Source organism: Copadichromis virginalis, linkage group LG11, assembly GCF_057382275.1.
Source record: "Copadichromis virginalis isolate Kocher_CV1m ecotype Utaka linkage group LG11, C_Virginalis_male_GT1.1, whole genome shotgun sequence".
Classification (NCBI taxonomy): domain Eukaryota; kingdom Metazoa; phylum Chordata; class Actinopteri; order Cichliformes; family Cichlidae; genus Copadichromis; species Copadichromis virginalis.
Window position 1 is genome coordinate 1,575,570 of NC_140628.1, and position 25,561 is coordinate 1,601,130.

The following is a 25,561-nucleotide window of genomic DNA, read 5'->3' on the forward strand; positions in this document are numbered from 1 at the left end:
AATGTACAGAACAGCATTTGAATGAAAACAACAGAATTAGAATGTACAGAACAGAGTTTGAATGATATCAAAGGAATTAGAATGTACAGAACAGAGTTTGAATGAAAACAACGGAATTAGAATGTACAGAACAGAGTTTGAATGAAAACAACGGAATTAGAATGTACAGAACAGAGTTTGAATGAAAACAACGGAATTAGAATGTAGAGAACAGAATTTGAAAGAAAACAAAGGAATTTGAATCAAAACAACAGAATTGAAATGTATAGAACAGAGTTTGAATGAAAAAAATGGAATTTGAATGAAAACAACGAAATTAGAATGTATTAATAGTCCATTGTTTTCATTCTAATTCTGTTGTTTTCATTCAAATTCCATTGTTTTGATTCAAATTCAGTTCAATGGAAAAACAATGGAATTTGAATCAAAACAACAGAATTAGAATGAACAGAACTGAATTTGAATCAAAACAATGGAATTTGAATGAAAACAACGGAATTAGAATGTACAGAACAGAATTTGAATGAAAACAACAGAATTAGAATGTACAGAACAGAGTTTGAATGAAAACAACGGAATTAGAATGTAGAGAACAGAATTTGAAAGAAAACAAAGGAATTTGAATCAAAACAACAGAATTGAAATGTATAGAACAGAGTTTGAATGAAAAAAATGGAATTTGAATGAAAACAACGAAATTAGAATGAACAGAACTGAATTTGAATCAAAACAATGGAATTTGAATGAAAACAACAGAATTAGAATGAAAACAATGGAATATTAAAACAAACAACAGAATTAGAATGAAAACAACGGAATTAGAATGTACAGAACAGAGTTTGAATGAAAAAAACGGAATTAGAATGTATAGAACAGAGTTTGAAAGTAAACAACGGAACTAAAATGTACAGAACAGAGTTTGAATGAAAACAACGGAATTAGAATGTAGAGAACAGAATTTGAAAGAAAACAATGGAATTTGAATCAAAACAACAGAATTGAAATGTACAGAACAGAGTTTGAATGTAAACAACGGAATTAGAAAGTACAGAACAGACTTTGAATGAAAACAACAGAATTAGAATATACAGAACAGAGTTTGAATGAAAAACGGAAGTAGAATGTACAAAACAGAGTTTGAATAAAAACAATGGAATTTGAATCAAAACAACAGAATAGAAATGTACAGAACAGAGTTTGAATGAAAACAACGGAATTAGAATGTACAGAACAGACTTTGAATGAAAACAACAGAATTAGAATATACAGAACAGAGTTTGAATGAAAAACGGAAGTAGAATGTACAAAACAACAGAATTGAAATGTACAGAACAGAGTTTGGATGAAAAAAACGGAATTAGAATGTACAGAACAGAGTTTGAATGAAAAAAAAAACAGAATTAGAATGTACAGAACAGAGTTTGAATGAAAACAATGGAATTAGAATAAAAAAAACTGAATTGAAATGTACAGAACAGAGTTTGAATGAAAACAACGGAATTAGAATGTATTAATAGTTCATTGTTTTCATTCTAATTCTGTTGTTTTCATTCAAATTCCATTGTTTTGATTCAAATTCAGTTCAATGGAAAAACAATGGAATTTGAATCAAAACAACAGAATTAGAATGTACAGAACAGAGTTTGAATGAAAACAACGGAATTAGAATGTAGAGAACAGAATTTGAATGAAAACAACCGAATTAGAATGTACAGAACAGAGTTTGAATGAAAAACGGAAGTAGAATGTACAAAACAGAGTTTGAATAAAAACAATGGAATTTGAATCAAAACAACAGAATTGAAATGTACAGAACAGAGTTTGGATGAAAAAAACGGAATTAGAATGTACAGAACAGAGTTTGAATGAAAAAAAAAACAGAATTGAAATGTACAGAACAGAGTTTGAATGACAACAACGGAATTAGAATGTATTAATAGTCCATTGTTTTCATTCTAATTCTGTTGTTTTCATTCAAATTCCATTGTTTTGATTCAAATTCAGTTCAATGGAAAAACAATGGAATTTGAATGAAAACAACGAAATTAGAATGAACAGAACTGAATTTGAATCAAAACAATGGAATTTGAATGAAAACAATAGAATTAGAATGTAGAGAACAGAGTTTGAATGAAAACAACGGAATTAGAATGTACAGAACATAATTAGAATAAAAAAAACAGAATTGAAATGTACAGAACAGAGTTTGAATGAAAACAACGGAATTAGAATGTGCAGAACAGAGTTTGAATGAAAAAAACAGAATTAGAATGTACAGAACAGAGTTTGAATGAAAACAATGGAATTAGAATAAAAAAACTGAATTGAAATGTACAGAACAGAGTTTGAATGACAACAACGGAATTAGAATGTATTAATAGTTCATTGTTTTCATTCTAATTCTGTTGTTTTCATTCAAATTCCATTGTTTTCATTCAAATTCAGTTCAATGGAAAAACAATGGAATTTGAATGAAAACAACGAAATTAGAATGAACAGAACTGAATTTGAATCAAAACAATGGAATTTGAATGAAAACAACAGAATTAGAATGAAAACAATGGAATATTAAAACAAACAACAGAATTAGAATGAAAACAACGGAATTAGAATGTACAGAACAGAGTTTGAATGAAAAACGGAAGTAGAATGTACAAAACATAGTTTGAATAAAAACAATGGAATTTGAATCAAAACAACAGAATTAGAATGAAAACAACGGAATTAGAATGTACAGAACAGAGTTTGAATGAAAAAAAAAACGGAATTAGAATGTACAGAACAGAGTTTGAATGTAAACAACAGAATTTGAATGTACAGAACAGAGTTTGAATGAAAACAACGGAATTAGAATAAAAAAAACAGAATTGAAATGTACAGAACAGAGTTTGAATGAAAACAACGGAATTAGAATAAAAAAAACAGAATTGAAATGTACAGAACAGAGTTTGAATGAAAACAACGGAATTAGAATGTACAGAATAGATTTTGAATGAAGACAACGGAATTAGAATGTACAGAACAGATTTTGAATGAAAACAACGGAATTAGAATGTACAGAACAGAGTTTGAATGAAAACAATGGAATTTGAATCAAAACAACAGAATTGAAATGTACAGAACAGAGTTTGGATGAAAAAAACGGAATTAGAATGTACAGAACAGAGTTTGAATGAAAAAAAACGGAATTAGAATGTACAGAACAGAGTTTGAATGAAAACAACGGAATTAGAATGTACAGAACAGAGTTTGAATGAAAACAACAGAATTAGAATAAAAAAAACAGAATTGAAATGTACAGAACAGAGTTTGAATGAAAAACGGAAGTAGAATGTACAAAACAGAGTTTGAATAAAAACAATGGAATTTGAATCAAAACAACAGAATAGAAATGTACAGAACAGAGTTTGAATGAAAAAAACGGAATTAGAATAAAAAAAACTGAATTGAAATGTACAGAACAGAGTTTGAATGACAACAACGGAATTAGAATGTATTAATAGTCCATTGTTTTCATTCAAATTCCATTGTTTTGATTCAAATTCAGTTCAATGGAAAAACAATGGAATTTGAATCAAAACAACAGAATTAGAATGAACAGAACTGAATTTGAATCAAAATAATGGAATTTGAATGAAAACAACGGAATTAGAATGTACAGAACAGAGTGTGAATGAAAACAACTGATTAGAATGTACAGAAAAGAGTTTGAATGAAAACAACGGAATTAGAATGTACAGAACAGACTTTGAATGAAAACAACAGAATTAGAATATACAGAACAGAGTTTGAATGAAAAACGGAAGTAGAATGTACAAAACAGAGTTTCAATAAAAACAATGGAATTTGAATCAAAACAACAGAATAGAAATGTACAGAACAGAGTTTGAATGAAAAAACAGAATTAGAATGTACAGAACAGAGTTTGAATGAAAACAACGGAATTAGAATGTACAGAACAGAGTTTGAATGAAAACAACGGAATTAGAATGTACAGAACAGACTTTGAATGAAAACAACAGAATTAGAATATACAGAATAGAGTTTGAATGAAAAACGGAAGTAGAATGTACAGAACAGAGTTTGAATGAAAACAACGGAATTAGAATGTACAGAACAGACTTTGAATGAAAACAACAGAATTAGAATATACAGAAAAGAGTTTGAATGAAAAACGGAAGTAGAATGTACAAAACAGAGTTTGAATAAAAACCAATGGAATTTGAATCAAAACAACAGAATAGAAATGTACAGAACAGAGTTTGAATGAAAAAAACGGAAGTAGAATGTACAGAACAGAGTTTGAATGAAAAAAACAGAATTAGAATGTACAGAACAGAGTTTGAATGAAAACAATGGAATTAGAATAAAAAAAACTGAATTGAAATGTACAGAACAGAGTTTGAATGACAACAACGGAATTAGAATGTATTAATAGTCCATTGTTTTCATTCTAATTCTGTTGTTTTCATTCAAATTCCATTGTTTTGATTCAAATTCACTTCAATGGAAAAACAATGGAATTTGAATCAAAACAACAGAATTAGAATGAACAGAACTGAATTTGAATCAAAACAATGGAATTTGAATGAAAACAACGGAATTAGAATGTACAGAACAGAATTTGAATGAAAACAACAGAATTAGAATGTACAGAACAGAGTTTGAATGATATCAAAGGAATTAGAATGTACAGAACAGAGTTTGAATGAAAACAACGGAATTAGAATGTACAGAACAGAGTTTGAATGAAAACAACGGAATTAGAATGTACAGAACAGAGTTTGAATGAAAACAACGGAATTAGAATGTAGAGAACAGAATTTGAAAGAAAACAAAGGAATTTGAATCAAAACAACAGAATTGAAATGTATAGAACAGAGTTTGAATGAAAAAAATGGAATTTGAATGAAAACAACGAAATTAGAATGTATTAATAGTCCATTGTTTTCATTCTAATTCTGTTGTTTTCATTCAAATTCCATTGTTTTGATTCAAATTCAGTTCAATGGAAAAACAATGGAATTTGAATCAAAACAACAGAATTAGAATGAACAGAACTGAATTTGAATCAAAACAATGGAATTTGAATGAAAACAACGGAATTAGAATGTACAGAACAGAATTTGAATGAAAACAACAGAATTAGAATGTACAGAACAGAGTTTGAATGATATCAAAGGAATTAGAATGTACAGAACAGAGTTTGAATGAAAACAACGGAATTAGAATGTACAGAACAGAGTTTGAATGAAAACAACGGAATTAGAATGTACAGAACAGAGTTTGAATGAAAACAACGGAATTAGAATGTAGAGAACAGAATTTGAAAGAAAACAAAGGAATTTGAATCAAAACAACAGAATTGAAATGTATAGAACAGAGTTTGAATGAAAAAAACAATGGAATTTGAATGAAAACAACGAAATTAGAATGAACAGAACTGAATTTGAATCAAAACAATGGAATTTGAATGAAAACAACAGAATTAGAATGAAAACAATGGAATATTAAAACAAACAACAGAATTAGAATGAAAACAACGGAATTAGAATGTACAGAACAGAGTTTGAATGAAAAAAAACGGAATTAGAATGTATAGAACAGAGTTTGAAAGTAAACAACGGAACTAAAATGTACAGAACAGAGTTTGAATGAAAACAACGGAATTAGAATGTAGAGAACAGAATTTGAAAGAAAACAATGGAATTTGAATCAAAACAACAGAATTGAAATGTACAGAACAGAGTTTGAATGTAAACAACGGAATTAGAAAGTACAGAACAGACTTTGAATGAAAACAACAGAATTAGAATATACAGAACAGAGTTTGAATGAAAAACGGAAGTAGAATGTACAAAACAGAGTTTGAATAAAAACAATGGAATTTGAATCAAAACAACAGAATAGAAATGTACAGAACAGAGTTTGAATGAAAACAACGGAATTAGAATGTACAGAACAGACTTTGAATGAAAACAACAGAATTAGAATATACAGAACAGAGTTTGAATGAAAAACGGAAGTAGAATGTACAAAACAACAGAATTGAAATGTACAGAACAGAGTTTGGATGAAAAAAACGGAATTAGAATGTACAGAACAGAGTTTGAATGAAAAAAAAAACAGAATTAGAATGTACAGAACAGAGTTTGAATGAAAACAATGGAATTAGAATAAAAAAAACTGAATTGAAATGTACAGAACAGAGTTTGAATGAAAACAACGGAATTAGAATGTATTAATAGTTCATTGTTTTCATTCTAATTCTGTTGTTTTCATTCAAATTCCATTGTTTTGATTCAAATTCAGTTCAATGGAAAAACAATGGAATTTGAATCAAAACAACAGAATTAGAATGTACAGAACAGAGTTTGAATGAAAACAACGGAATTAGAATGTAGAGAACAGAATTTGAATGAAAACAACGAAATTAGAATGAACAGAACTGAATTTGAATCAAAACAATGGAATTTGAATGAAAACAATAGAATTAGAATGTAGAGAACAGAGTTTGAATGAAAACAACGGAATTAGAATGTACAGAACATAATTAGAATAAAAAAAACAGAATTGAAATGTACAGAACAGAGTTTGAATGAAAACAACGGAATTAGAATGTGCAGAACAGAGTTTGAATGAAAAAAACAGAATTAGAATGTACAGAACAGAGTTTGAATGAAAACAATGGAATTAGAATAAAAAAACTGAATTGAAATGTACAGAACAGAGTTTGAATGACAACAACGGAATTAGAATGTATTAATAGTTCATTGTTTTCATTCTAATTCTGTTGTTTTCATTCAAATTCCATTGTTTTCATTCAAATTCAGTTCAATGGAAAAACAATGGAATTTGAATGAAAACAACGAAATTAGAATGAACAGAACTGAATTTGAATCAAAACAATGGAATTTGAATGAAAACAACAGAATTAGAATGAAAACAATGGAATATTAAAACAAACAACAGAATTAGAATGAAAACAACGGAATTAGAATGTACAGAACAGAGTTTGAATGAAAAACGGAAGTAGAATGTACAAAACATAGTTTGAATAAAAACAATGGAATTTGAATCAAAACAACAGAATTAGAATGAAAACAACGGAATTAGAATGTACAGAACAGAGTTTGAATGAAAAAAAAAACGGAATTAGAATGTACAGAACAGAGTTTGAATGTAAACAACAGAATTTGAATGTACAGAACAGAGTTTGAATGAAAACAACGGAATTAGAATAAAAAAAACAGAATTGAAATGTACAGAACAGAGTTTGAATGAAAACAACGGAATTAGAATAAAAAAAACAGAATTGAAATGTACAGAACAGAGTTTGAATGAAAACAACGGAATTAGAATGTACAGAATAGATTTTGAATGAAGACAACGGAATTAGAATGTACAGAACAGATTTTGAATGAAAACAACGGAATTAGAATGTACAGAACAGAGTTTGAATGAAAACAATGGAATTTGAATCAAAACAACAGAATTGAAATGTACAGAACAGAGTTTGGATGAAAAAAACGGAATTAGAATGTACAGAACAGAGTTTGAATGAAAAAAAAAACAGAATTAGAATGTACAGAACAGAGTTTGAATGAAAACAATGGAATTAGAATAAAAAAAAAACTGAGTTGAAATGTACAGAACAGAGTTTGAATGAAAACAACGGAATTAGAATGTATTAATAGTTCATTGTTTTCATTCTAATTCTGTTGTTTTCATTCAAATTCCATTGTTTTGATTCAAATTCAGTTCAATGGAAAAACAATGGAATTTGAATCAAAACAACAGAATTAGAATGAACAGAACTGAATTTGAATCAAAACAATGGAATTTGAATGAAAACAACGGAATTAGAATGTACAGAACAGAATTTGAATGAAAACAACAGAATTAGAATGTACAGAACAGAGTTTGAATGATATCAAAGGAATTAGAATGTACAGAACAGAGTTTGAATGAAAACAACGGAATTAGAATGTACAGAACAGAGTTTGAATGAAAACAACGGAATTAGAATGTACAAAACAGAGTTTGAATGAAAACAACGGAATTAGAATGTACAGAACAGAGTTTGAATGAAAACAACGGAATTAGAATGTAGAGAACAGAATTTGAAAGAAAACAAAGGAATTTGAATCAAAACAACAGAATTGAAATGTATAGAACAGAGTTTGAATGAAAAAAACGGAATTTGAATGAAAACAACGAAATTAGAATGAACAGAACTGAATTTGAATGAAAACAATGGAATTTGAATGAAAACAACAGAATTAGAATGAAAAAAACGGAATTAGAATGTACAGAACAGAGTTTGAATGAAAAAAAAACGGAATTAGAATGTACAGAACAGAGTTTGAAAGTAAACAACGGAATTAGAATGTACAGAACAGAGTTTGAATGAAAAACGGAAGTAGAATGTACAAAACAGAGTTTGAATAAAAACAATGGAATTTGAATCAAAACAACAGAATTAGAATGAACAGAACAGAGTTTGAATGAAAACAACGGAATTAGAATGTACAGAATAGAGTTTGAATGAAAACAACGGAATTAGAATGTACAGAACAGAGTTTGAATGAAAACAACAGAATTAGAATAAAAAAAACAGAATTGAAATGTACAGAACAGAGTTTGAATGAAAACAATGAAATTAGAATAAAAAAAACTGAATTGAAATGTACAGAACAGAGTTTGAATGACAACAACGGAATTAGAATGTATTAATAGTCCATTGTTTTCATTCAAAATTCAGTTCAATGGAAAAACAATGGAATTTGAATCAAAACAACAGAATTAGAATGAACAGAACTGAATTTGAATCAAAACAATGGAATTTGAATGAAAACAACGGAATTAGAATGTACAGAACAGAGTGTGAATGAAAACAACTGATTAGAATGTACAGAAAAGAGTTTGAATGAAAACAACGGAATTAGAATGTACAGAACAGACTTTGAATGAAAACAACAGAATTAGAATATACAGAACAGAGTTTGAATGAAAAACGGAAGTAGAATGTACAAAACAGAGTTTCAATAAAAACAATGGAATTTGAATGAAAACAACAGAATAGAAATGTACAGAACAGAGTTTGAATGAAAAAAACAGAATTAGAATGTACAGAACAGAGTTTGAATGAAAACAACGGAATTAGAATGTACAGAACAGAGTTTGAATGAAAACAACGGAATTAGAATGTACAGAACAGACTTTGAATGAAAACAACAGAATTAGAATATACAGAATAGAGTTTGAATGAAAAACGGAAGTAGAATGTACAGAACAGAGTTTGAATGAAAACAACAGAATTAGAATGTACAGAACAGACTTTGAATGAAAACAACAGAATTAGAATATACAGAAAAGAGTTTGAATGAAAAACGGAAGTAGAATGTACAAAACAGAGTTTGAATAAAAACAATGGAATTTGAATCAAAACAACAGAATAGAAATGTACAGAACAGAGTTTGAATGAAAACAACAGAATTAGAATGTACAGAACAGAGTTTGAATGAAAACAACGGAATTAGAATGTACAGAACAGAGTTTGAATGAAAACAACAGAATAGAAATGTACAGAACAGAGTTTGAATGAAAAAAACAGAATTAGAATGTACAGAACAGAGTTTGAATGAAAACAATGGAATTAGAATAAAAAAAACTGAATTGAAATGTACAGAACAGAGTTTGAATGACAACAACGGAATTAGAATGTATTAATAGTCCATTGTTTTCATTCTAATTCTGTTGTTTTCATTCAAATTCCATTGTTTTGATTCAAATTCAGTTCAATGGAAAAACAATGGAATTTGAATGAAAACAACGAAATTAGAATGGACAGAACTGAATTTGAATCAAAACAATGGAATTTTAATGAAAACAACAGAATTAGAATGAAAACAATGTAATATTAAAACAAACAACAGAATTAGAATGAAAACAACGGAATTAGAATGTACAGAACAGAGTTTGAATGAAAAACGGAAGTAGAATGTACAAAACAGAGTTTGAATAAAAACAATGGAATTTGAATCAAAACAACAGAATTCGAATGAAAACAACGGAATTAGAATGTACAGAACAGAGTTTGAATGAAAAAAAAAACGGAATTAGAATGTACAGAACAGAGTTTGAAAGTAAACAACAGAATTTGAATGTACAGAACAGAGTTTGAATGAAAACAACGGAATTAGAATAAAAAAAACAGAATTGAAATGTACAGAACAGAGTTTGAATGAAAACAACGGAATTAGAATGTACAGAATAGATTTTGAATGAAAACAACGGAATTAGAATGTACAGAACAGATTTTGAATGAAAACAACGGAATTAGAATGTACAGAACAGAGTTTGAATGAAAAACGGAAGTAGAATGTACAAAACAGAGTTTGAATAAAAACAATGGAATTTGAATCAAAACAACAGAATTGAAATGTACAGAACAGAGTTTGGATGAAAAAAACGGAATTAGAATGTACAGAACAGAGTTTGAATGAAAAAAAAACAGAATTAGAATGTACAGAACAGAGTTTGAATGAAAACAATGGAATTAGAATAAAAAAACTGAATTGAAATGTACAGAACAGAGTTTGAATGACAACAACGGAATTAGAATGTATTAATAGTCCATTGTTTTCATTCTAATTCTGTTGTTTTCATTCAAATTCCATTGTTTTGATTCAAATTCAGTTCAATGGAAAAACAATGGAATTTGAATGAAAACAACGAAATTAGAATGAACAGAACTGAATTTGAATCAAAACAATGGAATTTGAATGAAAACAATAGAATTAGAATGTAGAGAACAGAGTTTGAATGAAAACAACGGAATTAGAATGTACAGAACATAATTAGAATAAAAAAAACAGAATTGAAATGTACAGAACAGAGTTTGAATGAAAACAACGGAATTAGAATGTGCAGAATAGAGTTTGAATGAAAAAAAAACGGAATTAGAATGTACAGAACAGAGTTTGAATGAAAAAAACAGAATTAGAATGTACAGAACAGAGTTTGAATGAAAACAATGGAATTAGAATAAAAAAACTGAATTGAAATGTACAGAACAGAGTTTGAATGACAACAACGGAATTAGAATGTATTAATAGTTCATTGTTTTCATTCTAATTCTGTTGTTTTCATTCAAATTCCATTGTTTTCATTCAAATTCAGTTCAATGGAAAAACAATGGAATTTGAATGAAAACAACGAAATTAGAATGAACAGAACTGAATTTGAATCAAAACAATGGAATTTGAATGAAAACAACAGAATTAGAATGAAAACAATGGAATATTAAAACAAACAACAGAATTAGAATGAAAACAACGGAATTAGAATGTACAGAACAGAGTTTGAATGAAAAACGGAAGTAGAATGTACAAAACATAGTTTGAATAAAAACAATGGAATTTGAATCAAAACAACAGAATTAGAATGAAAACAACGGAATTAGAATGTACAGAACAGAGTTTGAATGAAAAAAAAAACGGAATTAGAATGTACAGAACAGAGTTTGAATGTAAACAACAGAATTTGAATGTACAGAACAGAGTTTGAATGAAAACAACGGAATTAGAATAAATAAAACAGAATTGAAATGTACAGAACAGAGTTTGAATGAAAACAACGGAATTAGAATGTACAGAATAGAGTTTGAATGAAAACAACAGAATTAGAATGTACAGAACAGACTTTGAATGAAAACAACAGAATTAGAATATACAGAACAGAGTTTGAATGAAAACAACGGAATTAGAATGTACAGAACAGAGTTTGAATGAAAACAACAGAATAGAAATGTACAGAACAGAGTTTGAATGAAAAAAACGGAATTAGAATGTACAGAACAGAGTTTGAATGAAAAAAACAGAATTAGAATGTACAGAACAGAGTTTGAATGAAAACAATGGAATTAGAATAAAAAAAACTGAATTGAAATGTACAGAACAGAGTTTGAATGACAACAACGGAATTAGAATGTATTAATAGTCCATTGTTTTCATTCTAATTCTGTTGTTTTCATTCAAATTCCATTGTTTTGATTCAAATTCAGTTCAATGGAAAAACAATGGAATTTGAATGAAAACAACGAAATTAGAATGAACAGAACTGAATTTGAATCAAAACAATGGAATTTTAATGAAAACAACAGAATTAGAATGAAAACAATGGAATATTAAAACAAACAACAGAATTAGAATGAAAACAACGGAATTAGAATGTACAGAACAGAGTTTGAATGAAAAACGGAAGTAGAATGTACAAAACAGAGTTTGAATAAAAACAATGGAATTTGAATCAAAACAACAGAATTAGAATGAAAACAACGGAATTAGAATGTACAGAACAGAGTTTGAATGAAAAAAAAACGGAATTAGAATGTACAGAACAGAGTTTGAAAGTAAACAACAGAATTTGAATGTACAGAACAGAGTTTGAATGAAAACAACGGAATTAGAATAAAAAAAACAGAATTGAAATGTACAGAACAGAGTTTGAATGAAAACAACGGAATTAGAATGTACAGAATAGATTTTGAATGAAAACAACGGAATTAGAATGTACAGAACAGATTTTGAATGAAAACAACGGAATTAGAATGTACAGAACAGAGTTTGAATGAAAAACGGAAGTAGAATGTACAAAACAGAGTTTGAATAAAAACAATGGAATTTGAATCAAAACAACAGAATTGAAATGTACAGAACAGAGTTTGGATGAAAAAAACGGAATTAGAATGTACAGAACAGAGTTTGAATGAAAAAAAAACAGAATTAGAATGTACAGAACAGAGTTTGAATGAAAACAACGGAATTAGAATGTATTAATAGTTCATTGTTTTCATTCTAATTCTGTTGTTTTCATTCAAATTCCATTGTTTTGATTCAAATTCAGTTCAATGGAAAAACAATGGAATTTGAATCAAAACAACAGAATTAGAATGTACAGAACAGAGTTTGAATGAAAACAACAGAATTAGAATGAACAGAACTGAATTTGAATCAAAACAATGGAATTTGAATGAAAACAACAGAATTAGAATGTAGAGAACAGAGTTTGAATGAAAACAACGGAATTAGAATGTACAGAACATAATTAGAATAAAAAAAACAGAATTGAAATGTACAGAACAGAGTTTGAATGAAAACAACGGAATTAGAATGTACAGAATAGAGTTTGAATGAAAAAAAAACGGAATTAGAATGTACAGAACAGAGTTTGAATGAAAAAAAACGGAATTAGAATGTACAGAACAGAGTTTGAATGAAAACAACGGAATTAGAATGTACAGAACAGAGTTTGAATGAAAACAACAGAATTAGAATAAAAAAAACAGAATTGAAATGTACAGAACAGAGTTTGAATGAAAACAACGGAATTAGAATGTATTAATAGTCCATTGTTTTCATTCAAATTCCATTGTTTTGATTCAAATTCAGTTCAATGGAAAAACAATGGAATTTGAATCAAAACAACAGAATTAGAATGAACAGAACTGAATTTGAATCAAAATAATGGAATTTGAATGAAAACAACGGAATTAGAATGTACAGAACAGAGTGTGAATGAAAACAACTGATTAGAATGTACAGAAAAGAGTTTGAATGAAAACAACGGAATTAGAATGTACAGAACAGACTTTGAATGAAAACAACAGAATTAGAATATACAGAACAGAGTTTGAATGAAAAACGGAAGTAGAATGTACAAAACAGAGTTTCAATAAAAACAATGGAATTTGAATCAAAACAACAGAATAGAAATGTACAGAACAGAGTTTGAATGAAAAAACAGAATTAGAATGTACAGAACAGAGTTTGAATGAAAACAACGGAATTAGAATGTACAGAACAGAGTTTGAATGAAAACAACGGAATTAGAATGTACAGAACAGACTTTGAATGAAAACAACAGAATTAGAATATACAGAATAGAGTTTGAATGAAAAACGGAAGTAGAATGTACAGAACAGAGTTTGAATGAAAACAACGGAATTAGAATGTACAGAACAGACTTTGAATGAAAACAACAGAATTAGAATATACAGAAAAGAGTTTGAATGAAAAACGGAAGTAGAATGTACAAAACAGAGTTTGAATAAAAACAATGGAATTTGAATCAAAACAACAGAATAGAAATGTACAGAACAGAGTTTGAATGAAAAAAACGGAATTAGAATGTACAGAATAGAGTTTGAATGAAAACAACGGAATTAGAATGTACAGAACAGACTTTGAATGAAAACAACAGAATTAGAATATACAGAACAGAGTTTGAATGAAAACAACAGAATAGAAATGTACAGAACAGAGTTTGAATGAAAAAAACGGAATTAGAATGTACAGAACAGAGTTTGAATGAAAAAAACTGAATTAGAATGTACAGAACAGAGTTTGAATGAAAACAATGGAATTAGAATAAAAAAAACTGAATTGAAATGTACAGAACAGAGTTTGAATGACAACAACGGAATTAGAATGTATTAATAGTCCATTGTTTTCATTCTAATTCTGTTGTTTTCATTCAAATTCCATTGTTTTGATTCAAATTCAGTTCAATGGAAAAACAATGGAATTTGAATGAAAACAACGAAATTAGAATGAACAGAACTGAATTTGAATCAAAACAATGGAATTTTAATGAAAACAACAGAATTAGAATGAAAACAATGGAATATTAAAACAAACAACAGAATTAGAATGAAAACAACGGAATTAGAATGTACAGAACAGAGTTTGAATGAAAAACGGAAGTAGAATGTACAAAACAGAGTTTGAATAAAAACAATGGAATTTGAATCAAAACAACAGAATTAGAATGAAAACAACGGAATTAGAATGTACAGAACAGAGTTTGAATGAAAAAAAAACGGAATTAGAATGTACAGAACAGAGTTTGAAAGTAAACAACAGAATTTGAATGTACAGAACAGAGTTTGAATGAAAACAACGGAATTAGAATAAAAAAAACAGAATTGAAATGTACAGAACAGAGTTTGAATGAAAACAACGGAATTAGAATGTACAGAATAGATTTTGAATGAAAACAACGGAATTAGAATGTACAGAACAGATTTTGAATGAAAACAACGGAATTAGAATGTACAGAACAGAGTTTGAATGAAAAACGGAAGTAGAATGTACAAAACAGAGTTTGAATAAAAACAATGGAATTTGAATCAAAACAACAGAATTGAAATGTACAGAACAGAGTTTGGATGAAAAAAACGGAATTAGAATGTACAGAACAGAGTTTGAATGAAAGAAAAACAGAATTAGAATGTACAGAACAGAGTTTGAATGAAAACAACAGAATTAGAATGTATTAATAGTTCATTGTTTTCATTCTAATTCTGTTGTTTTCATTCAAATTCCATTGTTTTGATTCAAATTCAGTTCAATGGAAAAACAATGGAATTTGAATCAAAACAACAGAATTAGAATGTACAGAACAGAGTTTGAATGAAAACAACAGAATTAGAATGAACAGAACTGAATTTGAATCAAAACAATGGAATTTGAATGAAAACAACAGAATTAGAATGTAGAGAACAGAGTTTGAATGAAAACAACGGAATTAGAATGTACAGAACATAATTAGAATAAAAAAAACAGAATTGAAATGTACAGAACAGAGTTTGAATGAAAACAACGGAATTAGAATGTACAGAATAGAGTTTGAATGAAAAAAAAACGGAATTAGAATGTACAGAACAGAGTTTGAATGAAAAAAAACGGAATTAGAATGTACAGAACAGAGTTTGAATGAAAACAACGGAATTAGAATGTACAGAACAGAGTTTGAATGAAAACAACAGAATTAGAATAAAAAAAACAGAATTGAAATGTACAGAACAGAGTTTGAATGAAAACAACGGAATTAGAATGTATTAATAGTCCATTGTTTTCATTCAAATTCCATTGTTTTGATTCAAATTCAGTTCAATGGAAAAACAATGGAATTTGAATCAAAACAACAGAATTAGAATGAACAGAACTGAATTTGAATCAAAATAATGGAATTTGAATGAAAACAACGGAATTAGAATGTACAGAACAGAGTGTGAATGAAAACAACTGATTAGAATGTACAGAAAAGAGTTTGAATGAAAACAACGGAATTAGAATGTACAGAACAGACTTTGAATGAAAACAACAGAATTAGAATATACAGAACAGAGTTTGAATGAAAAACGGAAGTAGAATGTACAAAACAGAGTTTCAATAAAAACAATGGAATTTGAATCAAAACAACAGAATAGAAATGTACAGAACAGAGTTTGAATGAAAAAACAGAATTAGAATGTACAGAACAGAGTTTGAATGAAAACAACGGAATTAGAATGTACAGAACAGAGTTTGAATGAAAACAACGGAATTAGAATGTACAGAACAGACTTTGAATGAAAACAACAGAATTAGAATATACAGAATAGAGTTTGAATGAAAAACGGAAGTAGAATGTACAGAACAGAGTTTGAATGAAAACAACGGAATTAGAATGTACAGAACAGACTTTGAATGAAAACAACAGAATTAGAATATACAGAAAAGAGTTTGAATGAAAAACGGAAGTAGAATGTACAAAACAGAGTTTGAATAAAAACAATGGAATTTGAATCAAAACAACAGAATAGAAATGTACAGAACAGAGTTTGAATGAAAAAAACGGAATTAGAATGTACAGAATAGAGTTTGAATGAAAACAACGGAATTAGAATGTACAGAACAGACTTTGAATGAAAACAACAGAATTAGAATATACAGAACAGAGTTTGAATGAAAACAACAGAATAGAAATGTACAGAACAGAGTTTGAATGAAAAAAACGGAATTAGAATGTACAGAACAGAGTTTGAATGAAAAAAACTGAATTAGAATGTACAGAACAGAGTTTGAATGAAAACAATGGAATTAGAATAAAAAAAACTGAATTGAAATGTACAGAACAGAGTTTGAATGACAACAACGGAATTAGAATGTATTAATAGTCCATTGTTTTCATTCTAATTCTGTTGTTTTCATTCAAATTCCATTGTTTTGATTCAAATTCAGTTCAATGGAAAAACAATGGAATTTGAATGAAAACAACGAAATTAGAATGAACAGAACTGAATTTGAATCAAAACAATGGAATTTTAATGAAAACAACAGAATTAGAATGAAAACAATGGAATATTAAAACAAACAACAGAATTAGAATGAAAACAACGGAATTAGAATGTACAGAACAGAGTTTGAATGAAAAACGGAAGTAGAATGTACAAAACAGAGTTTGAATAAAAACAATGGAATTTGAATCAAAACAACAGAATTAGAATGAAAACAACGGAATTAGAATGTACAGAACAGAGTTTGAATGAAAAAAAAACGGAATTAGAATGTACAGAACAGAGTTTGAAAGTAAACAACAGAATTTGAATGTACAGAACAGAGTTTGAATGAAAACAACGGAATTAGAATAAAAAAAACAGAATTGAAATGTACAGAACAGAGTTTGAATGAAAACAACAGAATAGAAATGTACAGAACAGAGTTTGAATGAAAAAAACGGAATTAGAATGTACAGAACAGAGTTTGAATGAAAACAATGGAATTAGAATAAAAAAAACTGAATTGAAATGTACAGAACAGAGTTTGAATGACAACAACGGAATTAGAATGTATTAATAGTCCATTGTTTTCATTCTAATTCTGTTGTTTTCATTCAAATTCCATTGTTTTGATTCAAATTCAGTTCAATGGAAAAACAATGGAATTTGAATGAAAACAACGAAATTAGAATGAACAGAACTGAATTTGAATCAAAACAATGGAATTTGAATGAAAACAACAGAATTAGAATGAAAACAATGGAATATTAAAACAAACAACAGAATTAGAATGAAAACAACGGAATTAGAATGTACAGAACAGAGTTTGAATGAAAAACGGAAGTAGAATGTACAAAACAGAGTTTGAATAAAAACAATGGAATTTGAATCAAAACAACAGAATTAGAATGAAAACAACGGAATTAGAATGTACAGAACAGAGTTTGAATGAAAAAAAAAACGGAATTAGAATGTACAGAACAGAGTTTGAAAGTAAACAACAGAATTTGAATGTACAGAACAGAGTTTGAATGAAAACAACGGAATTAGAATAAAAAAAACAGAATTGAAATGTACAGAACAGAGTTTGAATGAAAACAACAGAATAGAAATGTACAGAACAGAGTTTGAATGAAAAAAACGGAATTAGAATGTACAGAACAGAGTTTGAATGAAAAAAACGGAATTAGAATGTACAGAACAGAGTTTGAATGAAAAAAACTGAATTAGAATGTACAGAACAGAGTTTGAATGAAAACAATGGAATTAGAATAAAAAAAACTAAATTGAAATGTACAGAACAGAGTTTGAATGACAACAACGGAATTAGAATGTATTAATAGTCCATTGTTTTCATTCTAATTCTGTTGTTTTGATTCAAATTCCATTGTTTTGATTCAAATTCAGTTCAATGGAAAAACAATGGAATTTGAATGAAAACAACGAAATTAGAATGAACAGAACTGAATTTGAATCAAAACAATGGAATTTTAATGAAAACAACAGAATTAGAATGAAAACAATGGAATATTAAAACAAACAACAGAATTAGAATGAAAACAACGGAATTAGAATGTACAGAACAGAGTTTGAATGAAAAACGGAAGTAGAATGTACAAAACAGAGTTTGAATAAAAACAATGGAATTTGAATCAAAACAACAGAATTAGAATGAAAACAACGGAATTAGAATGTACAGAACAGAGTTTGAATGAAAACAATGGAATTTGAATCAAAACAACAGAATTGAAATGTACAGAACAGAGTTTGGATGAAAAAAACGGAATTAGAATGTACAGAACAGAGTTTGAATGAAAAAAAACAGAATTAGAATGTACAGAACAGAGTTTGAATGAAAACAATGGAATTAGAATAAAAAAACTGAATTGAAATGTAGAGAACAGAGTTTGAATGACAACAACGGAATTAGAATGTATTAATAGTCCATTGTTTTCATTCTAATTCTGTTGTTTTCATTCAAATTCCATTGTTTTGATTCAAATTCAGTTCAATGGAAAAACAATGGAATTTGAATGAAAACAACGAAATTAGAATGAACAGAACTGAATTTGAATCAAAACAATGGAATTTGAATGAAAACAACAGAATTAGAATGAAAACAACGGAATTAGAATGTACAGAACATAATTAGAATAAAAAAAACAGAATTGAAATGTACAGAACAGAGTTTGAATGAAAACAACGGAATTAGAATGTGCAGAATAGAGTTTGAATGAAAAAAAAAACGGAATTAGAATGTACAGAACAGAGTTTGAATGAAAAAAACAGAATTAGAATGTACAGAACAGAGTTTGAATGAAAACAATGGAATTAGAATAAAAAAACTGAATTGAAATGTACAGAACAGAGTTTGAATGACAACAACGGAATTAGAATGTATTAATAGTTCATTGTTTTCATTCTAATTCTGTTGTTTTCATTCAAATTCCATTGTTTTCATTCAAATTCAGTTCAATGGAAAAACAATGGAATTTGAATGAAAACAACGAAATTAGAATGAACAGAACTGAATTTGAATCAAAACAATGGAATTTGAATGAAAACAACAGAATTAGAATGAAAACAATGGAATATTAAAACAAACAACAGAATTAGAATGAAAACAACGGAATTAGAATGTACAGAACAGAGTTTGAATGAAAAACGGAAGTAGAATGTACAAAACATAGTTTGAATAAAAACAATGGAATTTGAATCAAAACAACAGAATTAGAATGAAAACAACGGAATTAGAATGTACAGAACAGAGTTTGAATGAAAAAAAAAACGGAATTAGAATGTACAGAACAGAGTTTGAATGTAAACAACAGAATTTGAATGTACAGAACAGAGTTTGAATGAAAACAACGGAATTAGAATAAAAAAAACAGAATTGAAATGTACAGAACAGAGTTTGAATGAAAACAACGGAATTAGAATGTACAGAATAGAGTTTGAATGAAAACAACAGAATTAGAATGTACAGAACAGACTTTGAATGAAAACAACAGAATTAGAATATACAGAACAGAGTTTGAATGAAAAAAACGGAATTAGAATGTACAGAACAGAGTTTGAATGAAAAAAACAGAATTAGAATGTACAGAACAGAGTTTGAATGAAAACAATGGAATTATAATAAAAAAAACTGAATTGAAATGTACAGAACAGAGTTTGAATGACAACAACGGAATTAGAATGTATTAATAGTCGATTGTTTTCATTCTAATTCTGTTGTTTTCATTCAAATTCCATTGTTTTGATTCAAATTCAGTTCAATGGAAAAACAATGGAATTTGAATGAAAACAACGAAATTAGAATGAACAGAACTGAATTTGAATCAAAACAATAGAATTTTAATGAAAACAACAGAATTAGAATGAAAACAATGGAATATTAAAACAAACAACAGAATTAGAATGAAAACAACGGAATTAGAATGTACAGAACAGAGTTTGAATGAAAAACGGAAGTAGAATGTACAAAACAGAGTTTGAATAAAAACAATGGAATTTGAATCAAAACAACAGAATTAGAATGAAAACAACGGAATTAGAATGTACAGAACAGAGTTTGAATGAAAAAAAAAACGGAATTAGAATGTACAGAACAGAGTTTGAAAGTAAACAACAGAATTTGAATGTACAGAACAGAGTTTGAATGAAAACAACGGAATTAGAATAAAAAAAACAGAATTGAAATGTACAGAACAGAGTTTGAATGAAAACAACGGAATTAGAATGTACAGAATAGATTTTGAATGAAAACAACGGAATTAGAATGTACAGAACAGATTTTGAATGAAAACAACGGAATTAGAATGTACAGAACAGAGTTTGAATGAAAAACGGAAGTAGAATGTACAAAACAGAGTTTGAATAAAAACAATGGAATTTGAATCAAAACAACAGAATTGAAATGTACAGAACAGAGTTTGGATGAAAAAAACGGAATTAGAATGTACAGAACAGAGTTTGAATGAAAAAAAACAGAATTAGAATGTACAGAACAGAGTTTGAATGAAAACAATGGAATTAGAATAAAAAAACTGAATTGAAATGTACAGAACAGAGTTTGAATGACAACAACGGAATTAGAATGTATTAATAGTCCATTGTTTTCATTCTAATTCTGTTGTTTTCATTCAAATTCCATTGTTTTGATTCAAATTCAGTTCAATGGAAAAACAATGGAATTTGAATGAAAACAACGAAATTAGAATGAACTGGGCCCTGTTTCAGGAAGCCGGTTTAGAAAACTCAGAGTGAAAAACGATACGCAGGGTTGAGTAATCCCGAACTGTCCAACTCGGAATATTCGGTTTCAGAAAGGCTGATAACAATTAGTTCAGTCAACGCGGAGTTGCTTTAACCCCAAGTGAAGCGCGCGGACGAGGATACATAAAGCCCTGATAAGCGGAGCACAGATTAAGCGAGTCACCATGGAGACGGAGGGAAAGAAGGCGTGATCAATGTATTTTACAGCGCTTGAGGCCGAAATTCTGATGGCAGCATATGCCGATAACACGCAAATTCCGCGGAAAAAAGTAACACAGCCACAGCTGCGAAAGACAGGGAGCATGCATGGCAAAACATAGCCGACAGAGTCAATGCGTGAGTGTTAATATAAACATTGATCTAGGGATTTCCACCCATTTAACACGTTATTTTATCATATGTTATTTTATTTGTTATTTTATACATTTTATTTTGTGATGTGATGTGAGCGCAGGTGCAACCCAACAGGCCCCAAACGTTCCTGGCAGCAAGTAAAAATGAAATATAAAAATATAGTCCAAACAGGTGAGGTGTAATTGTATTATGAGCCATAGTGCTTGGTCTGTTTGTCCCATGTAAATCAATTGCAGTTAGAGGCTACATTAATTTTCTTTCTGTAAGCACTTATTGAAATTATCTGAGCACATTACAAGTACATATTTGCTTACTCTGTATGCTCAAATGTGGCCCGTTATAGCCAACAGAAAAAAAGCGGAGGCCCGAAAAACAGGTGGGGGTCCTCCACCACCACCACTCACAGAGGCTGAGCAGTTGGCCCTCAGCCAAAACAGTGGGCGCCCTGTGGCCGAAGGCATCTCTGCGGGGACATCCTCTGAGGCAATAACCCCGCAAGACACAAGTGCCTACATAGGGGGTAAATCCAAAATAATACATGATGTGCATACATCCTTTCTTCACAGTCACCTTTGCAGTGCGACTCATTCATTTGATAAACTCTTTACCATAATGGATTATTTTGTAGTGAAGTTATTTTCCTACTGATTTTGCCTTCCCTCAGTCTTGGTTGTCTTTGAGAGCATAATGACAATGAAGTGTAAGGTGATTGGTATGTTTGTTAATTGCCATTTGGTCCCTTGTAAGTTATAAGTGACCTGTATAAACCTCATATTCTATCAGTTGATGGTGGTGGTGTACTGCATCTGGTGCAGCCTCCTGTTGAGCCAGACCAACATGCAGTTGTGAGTAATACTCCACAGATTATATGAGTGTACAGTAGAACAGCAATGTTGTCTATTTCTTTACTACAGGAAAATAATGAAGAAACATTGACAGCTGTTACAGAGGAGGAAGCAACAGAAACACTTTATGAGGTGTACATCTTTTAATACTTTGTGTACAGGAAATACAGGCGACCAATAAAGCCAGTTGAACAAAAAATCTGTTTATTCTTCTTTCAACATGTTGAGGTGATGGGTCAAAAGAAATGATTGTGACATATGGTGTCTCTGACTGCACTTCCATCTTGTATGTCCGTGGGAGGGTCAGGATGTTCATGGTTTGGATCACTGCTGATGTTTGGTTCAGAAGGACAGTGTTCTCCTCTAATTGTGGCAATGTTGTGAAGAATCACACATGCCACAATAATGTCACATGCCCTTTCTGGGGTGACCCTGAGTCTTTGCAGGCACTGGAACCGGGCCTTAAGCATTCCGATAGTCATTTCAATTCTGGCTCTTGTCCTGCAATGAGCCAGATTATATCGCTGCTGTGGGCCCGGTTCAGGGTCAGGGTAAGGGGTAAGCAAATAGGGTAAACATGGATACCCCCTATCACCAAGCAAGTAGCCAGTGAACTCTCCTAAGACAGAAGGATACACTTCAGTTCAAATGTCCCTGAAGCAATTGGTCTTTATATATTTTAAAGTATTCTCAACTCACCATGTCCAAATTTTGTGCTCAGTGTACATTCACGGAATATTTGTGAGTCATGGACAGAGCCTGGCCACTTGGCTTCCACATTTGTGATAATGTTGGCAGCATCATATATGATCTTCACAGTGCAGAGAACACAAATTAGCATCCATTACTATGATAAAATAATTTGTTAGTTTGAAATGCTACAGGGAACTATGTACCTGTACATTAATGCTGTGGAAAGACTTCCTGTTCACATAGTCTCCTTCATTTACTAAAGGAGCAATGACTGGAATGTGAGTGCCATCTATACACGCCTGGGAATCCTGAAAATAAATGTACAATTTAAGTAGTAGTCCAAGTATCACCACATCATAAATTAAGTTTTGTTCATCCTGATACCTGCAATTTTGTGGCATCCCTCTTTGATAAATCTTGTGGGTCTGTGACCGGGGAACACCACAAACGAGTACAGGAGACGTTTCAGTGCAACTGTAACATTCCTGACTGCCCGACAGACGGTAGCCTTGGAAACGTGCTCAGCGTCACCAATATTATACAGAAAGCTCCCGTTTGCAAAAAAACGAAGTGCAATACAAATAATATGTACAGAACTGAGAGCATGTCCGCGATGTGTCACATGCGTAATATATGGCCTGAGGATGTTATTCAAATAACTTATAGATTGTGCTGAGAAACGGTAACGTTCGCACAGAAAATCATCAGGAAATGATAAAATGTCCAAACGTGCTCTAATCACTCTCTCCCGGCAGAGAGCTCTGCGGAGAATTTGGGCTTCACGATCTACTGGCTCTTCAAGGAAGGGACACGCCATGTCCGACACTTCCTACTGTCAGGTTTCCGACAAAGGGGCGGAGACAGTCAGGGTTAGTTGTAGTAAACCTGCTAGGGGGCAGGTTAGCTTCACGGAGTGTGTCGTCATAGTAACTCACTCAGGCTTCAGCTGAACTCGCTTTGTGAAACCGAAAACCCAGAGTTTTCGTTAACTCAGGGTATACTTACTCAGTTTTTCCACTAAACCGGCTTCCTGAAACAGGGCCCAGAACTGAATTTGAATCAAAACAATGGAATTTGAATGAAAACAACAGAATTAGAATGTACAGAACAGAGTTTGAATGAAAACAACGGAATTAGAATAAAAAAAACAGAATTGAAATGTACAGAACAGAGTTTGAATGAAAACAACGGAATTAGAATGTACAGAATAGATTTTGAATGAAAACAACGGAATTAGAATGTACAGAACAGATTTTGAATGAAAACAACGGAATTAGAATGTACAGAACAGAGTTTGAATGAAAAACGGAAGTAGAATGTACAAAACAGAGTTTGAATAAAAACAATGGAATTTGAATCAAAACAACAGAATTGAAATGTACAGAACAGAGTTTGGATGAAAAAAACGGAATTAGAATGTACAGAACAGAGTTTGAATGAAAAAAAACAGAATTAGAATGTACAGAACAGAGTTTGAATGAAAACAATGGAATTAGAATAAAAAAACTGAATTGAAATGTACAGAACAGAGTTTGAATGACAACAACGGAATTAGAATGTATTAATAGTCCATTGTCTTCATTCTAATTCTGTTGTTTTCATTCAAATTCCATTGTTTTGATTCAAATTCAGTTCAATGGAAAAACAATGGAATTTGAATGAAAACAACGAAATTAGAATGAACAGAACTGAATTTGAATCAAAACAATGGAATTTGAATGAAAACAACAGAATTAGAATGTACAGAACAGAGTTTGAATGAAAACAACGGAATTAGAATGTACAGAACATAATTAGAATAAAAAAAACAGAATTGAAATGTACAGAACAGAGTTTGAATGAAAACAACGGAATTAGAATGTACAGAACAGAGTTTGAATGAAAAAAAAACGGAATTAGAATGTACAGAACAGAGTTTGAATGAAAAAAACACAATTAGAATGTACAGAACAGAGTTTGAATGAAAACAATGGAATTAGAATAAAAAAACTGAATTGAAATGTACAGAACAGAGTTTGAATGACAACAACGGAATTAGAATGTATTAATAGTCCATTGTTTTCATTCTAATTCTGTTGTTTTCATTCAAATTCCATTGTTTTGATTCAAATTCAGTTCAATGGAAAAACAATGGAATTTGAATGAAAACAACGAAATTAGAATGAACAGAACTGAATTTGAATCAAAACAATGGAATTTGAATGAAAACAACAGAATTAGAATGAAAACAATGGAATATTAAAACAAACAACAGAATTAGAATGTACAGAACAGAGTTTGAATG